The sequence below is a fragment of the Ascaphus truei genome, chromosome 8 (genome assembly GCF_040206685.1).
Source record: "Ascaphus truei isolate aAscTru1 chromosome 8, aAscTru1.hap1, whole genome shotgun sequence".
Taxonomy (NCBI): domain Eukaryota; kingdom Metazoa; phylum Chordata; class Amphibia; order Anura; family Ascaphidae; genus Ascaphus; species Ascaphus truei.
This window is the reverse complement of record NC_134490.1, coordinates 36,446,105-36,459,787: the sequence shown is the minus strand read 5'-3', so window position 1 is coordinate 36,459,787 and position 13,683 is coordinate 36,446,105. Positions and strand designations below refer to the sequence as shown.

At 43.3% G+C, this 13,683-nt stretch overlaps 1 long non-coding RNA gene across 3 annotated transcripts in view; it reads right to left on the bottom strand.

Moving 5' to 3' along the window:
- LOC142501479 (uncharacterized) overlaps positions 1-13,683 on the bottom strand; it is a 149,895-nt gene that overhangs the window by 74,087 nt on the left and 62,125 nt on the right. Inside the window, exon 5 of one of the 3 annotated variants that reach the window (XR_012803501.1) lies at positions 5,898-6,029. The exons of the other annotated variants lie outside the window; for them this stretch is intronic. This is a non-coding gene — a long non-coding RNA (uncharacterized LOC142501479). The remainder of the gene's footprint in view (positions 1-5,897; positions 6,030-13,683) is intronic. 3 annotated transcript variants of the gene reach the window in all.

Sequence of the window (13,683 nt, the reverse complement as noted above, 5' to 3'; positions counted from 1 at the left end):
TAGTAGTTTTGTAAGTTCGGGAGAGCTAAGCCTCCTTCTGATTTGGACTTGTAAAGAATATCTTTACGAACTCTGGGTCGCCTATGTTGTCAGACAAACTTCAACATTTTCTTCTGTGTATTATTTAGGTATTTGACAGATTTTAACCGGGAGAGTTTGGAAGAGATAGAGGAGTCTAGGTAGAATATTCATTTTAATGGTGGTTATTCTCCCAAACCAGGATATTATATATGGATTCCAAGTGGTTAAATCCTTAGCTATGTGGTCGAAAAAGGGTTTAAAATGTGCGTTGTATAAAGTTGAGTAATCTTTTGTTAATTGGACCCCTATTTAATATGGTTCGGATTCCATTTAAAGTCGAAATTTAGTTGGAGTAATTTTACTAATTCTTTAGGGAGATTTAAGCTAAGGGTAATGGATTTGGAATGATTAATTTTATAACCTGAAAGGGAGCCGAATTCTGATAGATCATGAAAAAGGTTAGGGAGGGATGTGAGGGGAACCATAAATTTTAACACACAAATCATATTGTGCAAATCATATTGTAATGAGCAGTTTACCTAACAATGGAGATCCTCAGACCTCAGTCCATGTTAGCGCATGGGAATAATGCGGCGATATTTAGCATCTTCCAAAAGCTGCCCGTACATCCTGATTATCGTTTAGTTATTTCTTGGAATAGCCTAAACGCAATGTAATAAGTGTAGCACTGCCTCCCCCCCCCCCACCCGGGAGATTTTCCTTAAACTACAGGTATGTGTGGTGCTGGTTACCTGTGAGGGTCCAGGAGAGATGAGCTTCCACGATGTTGTGGGGAACAAGACAGGCTTTCGGTGATCATTAGGTTCGCTTCATTCGGTGACAGCGCCTCCAGACACAGTAGGCTACAGCAGAGCTACAGGCAGTCCCTACCATGACAGTTCTTTTCTCCTATTCTTCTGTCCAATAGACTGCGACTTAGCCAGAAGAATATAAAAGGTGGTCTTTATTGTATTTATAGCAGCCACTGCAGATATATCAGTGTTGCATATAGTGGAGAATGGATTTCAGGCGCAGTTAATGTTTGAGGCCTTGTGCTTGAGCCCCTCTCTTTTCCCCATGTGGGAAGGCACAACTCTGATCTCCTCTCCCCAGGAGGGGTGGAGGAGAACTGAACTCCTCTATAATTTGGAATGCCTCCTTCCTAATGCAAAAGGGGAGGGCACAGGGTCTGCAGCATGACAGGCTGCAACACATACCCAGTGTCACCACCTCTCCTGCCACTCAGGGAGGCTGCATGAGGGGGGGGAGAAACCCCACAGGATAGCCTGTCACTGCCTGTAGCTATCAGAACTTACGTGAGAGGAAGGCAGAAAGATAGCTGGACCAGCCATGGCTATATAAGTAGGGCTTAACTCTTTCATTATGTAACGCCTGTATGCCCGCAGACCTGGCCAGTCCCCAGTACTGAGGTGGGTAAGGGTATAACACGCACCCACAGCAGTGAGGGCGTGCCCGGAGTGTGGTAAGTTGCGTTGCCGAGCCTGGTGAGAAAGGGTTAACGTTATACTTGCTGAGTCCTGGGTGACAGAGGTCGGAGGGTTAATGTCCAAGAGCCAGAGTTCAGGGTCAGGAGAGAGCAGCGTAGTGATGTCCAAGAGCCAGGGTTCAGGGGCAGGAGAAGGCAGCGTAGTCAAGTCCAAAGCAGAGTCCAAGGGTAGCGAGGTACACGTAGTCCAACAGAGCAAAGACCAAACCAAAGGAATCCAAACAGGGGCAGGAACAGGAACCAGAGCTGAAACAGACAAGGGAGCTAGGCATAGACACTGCACACACAGGAGCTACAGGAAAGCTATGCAGAGCAAGGACTGAGAGGACAGTGTGGGGTTATATGGGAAGGAGGGCCAATAGGGGAGAGGGGTGGAGCAGAGGTTTGTCTGGGTATTTGCAGGGATAGGTCCGTGTGAGCAGGGGAGGAGACAGGGATGTAATCCAGAGCAATCGCCTGCAGTCGACGGGGGAGATGGAGATGGCTGATAACTTGATCGGGTGCGCGCGCCTTCTGTAAGGCTGTTATGCGCGCACCCAGACCGTGTGCGTGGGCGTGCGGTGTGCGTCGTGGAGGAAGGACTCGGCATGGAAGAGGTGAGGCAGAGGGGAAGGAGGAGCGGTGGAGCTAGGTGCAGTAGGGGCTGGTGTGACGGAGACACGCCGAGGGGCGCGTGTCCATCGATCCGTCACAAGCGATCGGGAGCGTGCGCAGTGGGGCCTGAGGTGACGGGGACACGCTGAGAGGCGCGAGTCCCCCGATCCGTTACACATTACACAAAGTTACATCATACAAAGATATATATTATGGATCACCATAAACTATTAAACACCATGCACTATATTATGGTTTTTAGTGATTAAAGTGATATGTGTGTGTGAACTAACATGGTATATAATGTAATAATGACTATAAAGTATGGGTGTATATTAATGTATATCCATACATACCTCAACAATATAAATTTATATTTCATTTTTATTAATTTACAATTAAAATAAATGAAGGGTGTCCGTCCTTCATTTTAATTGTACATTAATAAAAATGAAATATTCATTTACTGTATATTGTTGAGGTATGTATGGATATACATTATTGTACACCCATACTTTATACAGTCAATATTACATTATATACCGTATAATTAAGTGAAAAAGTTAATTTGTAAAATGATACATTTCTCAATATTATAACAAGATTTGCATTAGCTTTAGGTAACGCACATGAAAAGCTCTGTTAATAGCGCTGCCTTAATAACGCACTTTAAAGTTTGACCAATGCGTGTGCAGTCTATAGGAGAACGTATCTCTGAGACATGAAAATCACAGTTAATAGCGCTACTAATTTGAAGAACGGACGTTATTTTTTAATCTTATTAGCTTTGACAACCCCCATTAAGAATAAAAATGACGTTAGTTCCGTATTTCGGGAATGTAATGTTATTAGGTCAAAATTATCAGAGCTCTGAGGATCTACCCAATAGATTGTTATATGTATATGTTTATGATAAAGGGTAGCCTTACTCCACATTTTAAAGCCCCAAAAAGTGTTGGAACATTTTTAACCTACGGGTGAGTGTTTTGTCCTAAGCTCCCTGGAGCTCAGTGAGATTTGACAGACAGGTGCATTTGTCTCCTTCTTCATGCAAATAGAGTCCTTCTTGGATTTCTGATAAACTTTATTAGGAACATAAACAGAAATGAATAGGAACTTTGGGGATGCATAACTTAGGCGAAGGTGAAAAAACAATGCTATCACAGGGTGAGCAGTTTGGGGTTGACCACTAGGAATGGCTGCAGGCTGAAAATGACTGATGCAACAGCCTCACACCAGGAAATAAGGCAGGGCTATACCAAGTGCTAGGGATCTAGGAATATACCATTATCTGAGGAGATAGAGAAAGAGTTGCTTTAGAAGAAATAAAAACACATACGGGGGACAGAACAGTTAGGTATAATAAATTGGACTGATTCAATATAAAAGGGAGTTTTTTTGGGAAATACATACCTAAGCGAGTTGCTTTACTGATAATTAGAGCTAGGATCATTGGTTAATTATGTATTAACTAGAGAAACGTTGAAAACCTTCGGCTCTATGAATCAACGCTGAAATGTAAGTGCAAAGTTTTTAGGTTTTTTTCGCAACTCGCACTGAAGTATACATGTAACTGACTGGGTGTATGTGTTAATCTTAGTTGCTGCATTTTGGCGAATGAGGGACAGTGTTGAAACAAAAAGGTAAAGTGGCTGCTCATTGTGGGAAGGAGTATGTCTCAGGATGGAGTATGGTCCAGCCCAACAGCTGATCCCATTAAGGTTTGAGGGTGGGGATTTTGCATAGACAGGGAGAGGGAAAAAAACGGAGCACTATCTCCAATGCTGTAAAAAACAGCCAATAAACCACAGGGTATGCGTTCCCAAAATAAAGCTATTTAATGGCTCAAGAATCAGTTACAAAACACACCAACGCGTTTCAGACCTTAGTGGTCCTTTATCAAGGTGAATCACCTTGATAAAGGACCACTAAGGTCTGAAACGCGTTGGTGTGTTTTGTAACTGATTCTTGAGCCATTAAATAGCTTTATTTTGGGAACGCATACCCTGTGGTTTATTGGCTGTTTTTTACAGCATTGGAGATAGTGCTCCGTTTTTTTCCCTCTCCCTGTCTGTGAAGATTTCCACAACGGAGGCACATTCAACCTGGAGGTGCTGGACATCTACAAGGACTTTCTTTTCATCGTGGAATCTGCTTTCCCAAGTGAGTCCGTTCCAGCTTTGCCTCAATCACATTTCCAGGGATCATCAACCGGTAACTATCCTTACCTCATTGCCTTGTGGGATAGCTGTTTACCTGATCCAATAGGACATATATATCAACAGGTTGTCTTCCATTTCATTATAACAATTTTCAAACTACATAATTGTCTTGAGAGCATCACACATTTTTTTCTTCTAGGGGATTTTGCATAGCATGGAGATTAGTGCAGCCGCACAGCTGATCCTAATGGGGTTGAAGGGGTGTGTGGGAGAAGTTGGATGATAGAGGTACAGTATGTCTCTTCCTTGAAGGGTTGAAATTTCAGAGAGTTTTTAAATGTCTGAAAGCTGGGGGAGAATCTGGTGGTACGTAGTAGGGAATTCCAGGTAGAGGGGGCAACATGCGAGAAGTCTTGTAGGCGGAAGTGAGAGGAGGTAATAAGGCAGGCGGAAAGGCAGATGTCGTGGGCAGAACATACGGGTTGGTTAGGTATATATTTGAGAATTAGGGCTGAGACAGTTAAGGTGGGGCAGTGTCGTTGAGAGCTTTGTAAGTTAGAACTAGGTTTTTTAAATTTGATTCTAGAATATGGTAAGCCAGTGCAGGGATTTGCACAGTGAAGCATCATCATCATATATTTTTTGAGTAAAATCACACCTCCACATAAGTGGGCATCACAATACTTTACAGTTAAAGAATACATTAAAATGAAATACAATTATTTTGTTAGGTCGTAAATGCCAGAAGGAAGAGGTAAGTCTTACACCGTGCCTGAAACAGTGGTAAACACCTGAGCTCTGCTGGTAGTGAGTTCCAGACCTCTGAAGCTGCACACGAGAAGGCCTGCCCACCCAGCGTAGGGTGCAGCACCCTTGGCACAGAGACGGACACCACCTGAGCACCTGACATCATAGCCAGTATCCCTAGCTTCAAAAGAGATAGCAGATAGATAAGCCCTTAGCCGTGCAAGGTTTTAATGGCCATTATGGCCAACTTGAACAGAACACAGAAGATCGCTGGAAGCCAAGGCAGACTGCGTAAGATGGGAGTTATATGCTCAAAGACGTCTCTCTCCTCCGATTGGTGACACTCAGGTTGACTCATGTTGAGTATCACCAATTGGAGGAGACGTCATTACGCAGGTCACTGGATGAGACGCAAGGATACCCAGGCGTTCATGAGAGCTGGCGAAGCATCTGCTCCTCGGCGCGATCGAGTGTGTGTGAGATCTGTCTCCCGTGCAATGATCACGGACCTCCGTGGTTTTCTATCAATGCTTAAAAGAACTTTTAAAATGTGAGTGCACATTCGTGAGAAACTTACCTGATTTCAATATATTGTTATTATGATCTGCACCATCCTGTTATTCTCTTTCTTTTTGGGGAAACTGCATCTCACCATATCCGACACACACTACGTGAGGGTATCTATGCTGAGCCAGAGAAGAGCATACTGGGGCTGACATTGTGTTTGGTGCCTGATTTAAACTATCACTCTGTAAGTGCGCATTTTTGGGAGACTTTTTGAAATTCTCTCCACAACAATATTGTACTGTGTATATTTTTTTCTTGTTTTCTTTTTTTTTGCACTCCCCACATCTCTGAGACCATACCTTCAAGGCTGTTCGGTCAGCGTCCTGGCGAGTCCTCAACCACCGTTACTCTTTCCTTCAGAGAGCCTGCCACAGGTCCCGTAGGTAGTGAGAATACCATGGCACACTTATGGATCTGCGAGAAGGCATTCTCTGAAGAGGCAAAAAAGATTTTAGCAGCGCACTGCCAAGAGAGCCAGGTTGTACTTTACCCTCCCTATGAACATGCGACACAGAGTACCAGTCAGGGACTAGGTCACCCAAAGGAATGTCAATACCAGCAGTTAGCCACATGTCCAACAGTGCAGAAGTGGAGCGGTGAGATAGACGAGCCTGGCAGCAGCCTTTTTTGATGGATTGGAGTTGGAGCAGGTGGTCAAAGGGAATGCCAACTAGGAGAAGGTTGCAGTAGCGAAGATGGGAGACAATTTGTGAGTGAATTAAGATTGGAGTAGCATCATGAGTGAGAGGGCGTATCCTGGCGTTATTTCGGAGGTGGAGAGGGCAAGACTTTGTGAGGGACTGAATGCGAGGAATGATGGGAGATCAGAGTCAAAGATGACCGTTAGACAGTAGGCTTGAGGTGTTGATGTAGGGAAAGGGTATTAGTTCTGTTTTGGACATGTTAAGCTTTAGGTAACGGTGAGACATCCAGGAGGAGATTGCAGAGAGATAGTTGGTGACATGGGACAGGAAAGGGGGAGAGAGGTCAGGGGAGGAGAGGTAAATTGGGGTGTCATCAGCTTGTGGGACCCTAACAGAGAGAGTGAGTAAAGAGACGGAAACAATGAAGAAGCAGCTGGATATGTAGGATGTGAACCAGGAGAATGCTGTGTCTCATGTAGGCCATTGGAGTGGAGAGTGTTAAGGAGAATGGGGTGATCAACAATATTAGCATGTTGCAGGTCTAAACATTAAGAAATGTGTGGCTTGCGTTACTTTTCTTGACGTTGTTTTTCTCTGTAACATTAATGGTGGCACATTTTTTCTTGCGCAGCATGCGCCAAATTTTACAAGAGAATAAATACTCTTAATAAATATGTTGTGTTTCAAACAGAAAAAAAATGCTCATTCTTAAATGCAAATATGTCAGGGCTGACCACTTTCTCAATACATACACACCACAGCCTGTTGGGACCACCCCAGGGCACGAGATAATGGCCTGCCATTTCCAATGAGATGCAAAGTTGCATGTAAGATGCAAACCAAATTGTGTGCCCACTTCCCAGTACTGTCTGGCCACAAAAGTGTGGCACCACGACTGCACTTTCCTCAAGGCTCCAGCAAGATCATGACTCCTATTTTCTCTAACTGATGTGCAGCAGTCAATCACCTCCTGGGTCTGCAATTGCCCACCCCTATAATCCCTTGCCACAAGTCACGTGAAAAGCTCTGGTGTGCAGCTTGCCTCCTCATGCCTTCACCTCTGTGCCACACAATGTGCGTAGGGGTGAGTCACTTTGACTGTGAACATTTTGGGGGGGGCAGCCTTGGCTTTAAAGATCACACAGCCAAAGTTCCTGTGTCAAGGGTTTCTTTTGTTAAAAGCACAGATGCAACCCTGTCTCACATTAATCTTTAACTTATCACTGAGAATGAGTTTGAATAATATAAATAAATAATTCTAGGCAATGATGAAAAAACACCAGCAAATATATATATATAAAAATAAATATACTGTACATATATATTTAAACACATGCTGCATGCTTATAACTCACTCTCTATAAATAATTGAATGTATACTTACCTATATATTGCTCATATACTCAAAGCATGTTAGTTAAATAAATAAAAAATGCTAAATCAAGACAAAGTAAAAAAAAAAATTAATTTTGGGGGATCAAAAAAACCTGTAAGCCTGCCTGACATAACTGGGAGCTCATGCGAAAAACATTTAACGCACTGCCACCCTGTCATATAACATCTTGGAAAACATCTTATTTCAAACATGGGGTTAAAAAAATACCCACATTCCATGCCTTTCTTACACTGTTCAACATAAACCTACTGTGTGCTGGTTTATAGCGCACACCACCCCCACAGGAACTTTCAGCTGATGTAGCCGGTTACTTTGGACTTTTGTATACAGATATATTTCTTTCTGAGTTCAGCAGCATGGATTGCTATTTAAAACCTTTATACGATTTCCTTACAAACACGGCCAGTTATTTCCATTCAGCTTTCTTTTCCACCAGCCGCCCAATATGCAGAAGAAACAGTTGCCTTTGAAGCAGTTAATTAATTTTTGACATTTTCGATACACATCCTATTGTTACTTGCAATATTACTATGTGTGACGTACCAACAATTAAGTAAACAGAGATTTGAGTATGAAAGCGAAGCCATATCCTGTATTATTCAGAGGAGCAGGCAGTATCTGGCTGCCCTCTGCTTTTATGTTTTTTGTTCTAGGGTCTTTTCATTTGCTTTAATGCACCACCTCTATTTATTCTGCTCCTGTAACTGTAAAATTGATTTTCTTGCAACAAGACGCTCGTTTTTCACTACTGAACACATTCAAATGCTCCAATGTAAGACACTTCCAATTTTTAATTACTTTCTTTTATACCTTCTGCCTCCCTGAGCAGGCATGCGGAACTAGAACAGGAAAGTCAAGGAAAAGATACAACACAAAGATGACAAAAGTGAGGTTTCTGGTGGATTTTAGTCACAAAATGCTACCTGGGCAAAATAATAGGATAAATAACAATGCTTAAAATGAAAATAATGTATCATAAGCAAAGCGCCGCCCTGTGGCATCTGTCGATTAATATTTTATATTGAGATAATTCTATTCAGTGGTTCCTATAACTCAAAGTTAAAGCAGCACTCACGGTTGAATTGCTTGTTTTTTCTGTTTCTGTTTTTTTGTTATAGGATTGAACCCCATCATGTTCACCTCCGGGAACCCCCTGCTTCCAGAGATACTTGCCTACATAGAGGTACCCAGGGCATCAGACAGATTTCCCGGGGCCCAAAGACTAGAGTTACGTCCGGGGGGCCCCCCGCCCCGGCGCTATTGCATGCCCCCCCCCCATTTCACACCTAACGAGTCGCCCCTATTTCCCACCTTCTTCCCATGTATTTGTCATGCTCCGTCTCACTCCCTCTTCCTCAATCACCCCCCCCCTCCCGCCTCGCATGTATTTCTCTCCCCTGCGTCTCATTCTTATTCTCTTTTCCTCACTCACTCCCTCCATCTCCCCCTCTTACTCAACCCCCCCCACAAAATACATATAACCCCACTCCCCCAATACATTTTAAGAGCCCCCCACTCCCCTAATACATTTTAAAAAGCCCCCACTCCAATACATTTTAAAAATCCCCCACTTTCCCAATACATATAAAAAAAGACCCCCATCCCCAATACATATAAACAAGACCCCCACTCCCCCAATACATATTTAGAAAAACTTACTTACCTTGTGGATGGTCTGCGGGGGGCCCGTCCGTCCGGCACTGCAAGTTGGGCCCGACCTCTGGCTAGGCCCGGCTGCCGGTCCTCTTGCGGCCGGGCCCCGGCTTTCACTGCAGGACTCTATCCCTCTGTCCCACGCCGAGCAGGCGCTCACCAGGTCTCCCTCCATGCTGTCGCACACCGGATGCTGGGCCAAGCCTACTTCCAGCGTGCTGACGTCACATAGGCCTGTCACCGTGGGACACTGATAGAGACCTGAGAGAGAATCAGGGCCTGGCCGGGAGAGGACTGGCAGCCGGGTCTGGCCAGAGGTCGGGCCCAAGTTGCACGCCGTCCGCCGGGCTCTCAGCCGCCACCGGGCCCTGGACACCTCTACCTTCTGCCCCCCCCCCCCCCCTGTCGGCAGCCTTGGGGGTACCAGTATTTCTGCAGCCAGGGAACTTGTGAACAACAAAAGACAGAAATACCCAATGCTACATCCAATGTGACAAAAATACATAGTGACAAATATACATGTAGCATTGGGCATTTCTGTCTTTTGTTGTATACATTTGGCCACGCTCAGTAGCACTCCTTTTGACACTAATACAGTATATAAACAGAACCAGGACAATGAAGTGGCGCCTACCTATACCTATAAAAACACAAAAAAAACCTCTAATGGTGCTAGAAAGCTAAGCAAAATATATGCTGCCCAAACAATACCACAGATAAATCAATATGTATCATGTATATGAACTGAATACAGTCAACTGACAATTAAGTAAAAATAGAAAAATGTGTAAAAAATAAAAATGAATATATATATATATATCAGCAAATACGAGACAAAAAACAGTCCAGTTCCAGACCACTCTCCATCAGAGTATACGCAGCCTGTTTGTAAGGATCACCACTCCTTGAAAGATATCTATAAAAAAGAAAAACAGAAAACAGGCGCACTCATAGTGTAGATAAAGGGGATATAATCACAGCTCAACCTTAATATTCAATAATACAAACATAATGGCGGTGCATGGGGAATAACATATATGTTTATCAAATGGCACTCATAGTGTAGCAAGGTAAAAAAATTTATAGAACTGGATCAAAATAAAAAATGCGCACTCACAAACAATACAGGAACAGAGAGCATGTATGAGAATATCTCAATCGCCAAAAGCAGCAGAGTCTCAGCTACATTATACACTAGGTGTGTGTCCAGCGTCTTACTCGTATGCTGCAGCAGTCGCCGGTGGATGTATCAGACACATCAGGGGATGACAAAGTCCAAAAGACGAAACGCGTAGGGAGTGTTTTTTGGAGGTCAAGTGCAAATATATTGCCTATTTTATTATTGTATGCACGATCGTACAGTCAGGGACGCATAGCCTTTTCATTGTGAAGGCAGCCAAAGCAGTGACTCCTTGCGGGGAGCTGCTACAACCAATCCAGAATATCCTGTGACGTTGCTGATCAGCTGTGGACGGCGGAGCAGAGCGGGTGAGACGCACGGCGTATGCCTTCCATATCCGGAACACGGAGTGTCTGATACATCCACCGGCGACTGCTGCAGCATACGAGTAAGACGCTGGACACACACCTAGTGTATAATGTAGCTGAGACTGCTGCTTTGGGTGATTGAGATATTCTCATACATGCTCTCTGTTCCTGAATTGTTTGTGAGTGCGCATTTTTTATTTTGATCCAGTTCTATATTTTTTTTTTTACCTTGCTACACTATGAGTGCGCCTGTTTTCTGTTTTTCTTTTTTATTGATATATATATATATATATATATATATACAGTATATATATGATATGGTGGGTTTTGGGGTTCTGAGCTTGCTGGGAGTGTGTGTTTATTAATTTTAGGGAACTTGTGTGCCTAACATAATGGCAACATTTAAATGTCTTTGCGTCACGCGGGCCAATAGGAAGCTGTGACGTCATCCATAGCGGCTTCCTATTGGCCCGTTTGACCTGGACATTTAAACTTCATAGAGATACCGGCACCCCCTACGAAGGTAAGTATCTAAGGAGGAAGTGGGTCCCTGGAGCTGAAATTAATGGTGCTTACAAGACTCACCAATTATCTGAATCTGGTGATGTATTGGACTGTGTGATATATACGGACTTTCAGCTAAACAGGAACTGTATTTTTTTCTTTGGAGCAACATCAGCACACTATGCTGTTTCTCCTGTATGCTTGAACTGCGTTTACTCTATTCATGTTGGCCTATTTATGTATAGGCCTAGTTACATGTTATGCACATGCTAAACGTTGTTTGTAGCTTGCTTACTATTATTAGCTTTTCCGGCATTTTTTCATCATAGACCTTATTCCACGGTCTGTGATTTTGTGCCTAGAGTTAATACTTCTCTTTTGACATTGTCCTAAGTCCACTGTTTGCACTTTTTACACCTTCCCCCGAGGAATAGTCTGGAGTCCCCCCCCCCCCAGATTTATTTATTTCTCCCGTTTTTATAACTTAATAAACTTTGTAATACATTTGGTATACCTGTGTGCGCCTATTTGGGATTCTTTTTTGTGTGTATATATATATATATATATATATATATATATATATATATATACAGTGGTCGACAAATCACCAAAAAATCTACTCGCCCAACAAAAAAATCTACTCGCCACCTAGTACCACACGTGTGCTGCTTGGGCCAATAGGAGCTCGCCACGATGTTAAATCCACTCGCCCGGGGCGTGCAAATGTATAGGTTTGTCGAACACTGTATATATATATATATAATAACAGCGAGCATTAGCTAATAAGAGTGCCACGTAAAAATGGATTTGAGGGAGGAGACATATTGTGCTCATTTGCATGTCATTTCCAAGAATCCCTCGCTGCAGTGGAAGCACTGTATGCTAGGGGATAATGGTGAAAGGCAGGGTTGCAGACCTGTCTAAGACAGCACTGCACAAACTTTTTCAGCTGCGGTCTCCTTCCTGGGAGCCGCAGCGTTCGCGCCCCCTCCACCGAAGGCACGGCTTCAAATGACTTTGCGGGTCACGTTACGTGACCCCACCGCCTCATTTGATGCGCGTTGCCATGGCGACGAGTCGCCGAAGACCCGGCTGCCAGTACGTAAGTGAGGTTACAGAAGCCTCACGCCTCCCCCGGCATTAAATTAAATGCCTGAGGGAAGAGCGCGAGGCCTCTGTAACAGCCCGCGCCTCCCTGCAAATTCTCCCGCTCCGCAGTTTGCGTACACATACACCCACATTATATATATATATACTTTTTCAAATAATAGAGGGTGTACTTTCTTTTTCACATGACTGTATATAAACACACACACACACATATATATATATATGCGTGTGTGTGTGTGAATTTTTTGTCTTTTGCAGAAAAGCTTTTCATATATTAAAAGCGCTCCGGGCCAAGACTTTGCAGTGACTTTATTTCTAGTCCTCATTCTGTTGGGGGGTAGAAAAATGAGCCACACGCAAGCAACATTGAAAGCCGCACTGCTAGATAACGTCTATATAAAAATTTCTGGAAAAAAACGTCCTTTTTCACAATTTCTCCCTCCAGGGTTCCCAATCAGGGTGTGACGTCATGGCCACGCCTACCTGTGCACATCATAGCCACGCCCATCTGTCGCTCAGAGCTCTGAAGTCTATACACACAAAAAGTGTGCTTCGCGTGCACGAGTATTCGCGCACGCGCGCGCGTGATTACCTGTGCTATTCAAAAAAAGCGACTCAACAGCTACAAAAAAGTGAAGACAGACTGTAATACTGTAATATTTGAAGTGGTTCGTTTCTGCCGGTACTGTATGTGAAACTGACATATAGTGACACAACATTGTTTAGGAAAGTTCTGATAAATAAAGATGTTTAATCCTGCCGCTGGCTAGTTTTCCTTTGTCTCAGGATTTCAAAATGCAAAAGATCTAAAAATGACGGTTAATAACTAGGGGTCCAACCTTTCAACAACCCGCAGACTCTCCCAATACATTTTCCAGGTTGTTGTGGCCTGTAAATCATTTTACATTAATACATTTCAGCTATGACTTCATATACTGTATTATTCTAAGTGAAACAGAAAAAGTTTTTTGAGTGTATTTAATTACATTTCAGGGCTAAAATCAGCCAGTTGGCAAGCTGTCACAGGCAGTTTTAAATCTTTAATACAACTAAAAGTTTGTGTTAAGCTTGTTAGAGTATAATTGTTATACTCGTTTTAACACACATATGTCATACATGAAATGTTATTTCACAGAGAAGAATCTTGCTCCATTTTATATCGCTGTTTATAAAACACGTGAATGTGATTAGCTTTTAAACTGTAATCCATGCCTTGAAGAAAGATTCTGTAGAAACAGAGCAATTAAAACCAGATGCTGTCTGGGCGAATCTGGAACACGCAGCCTCCGC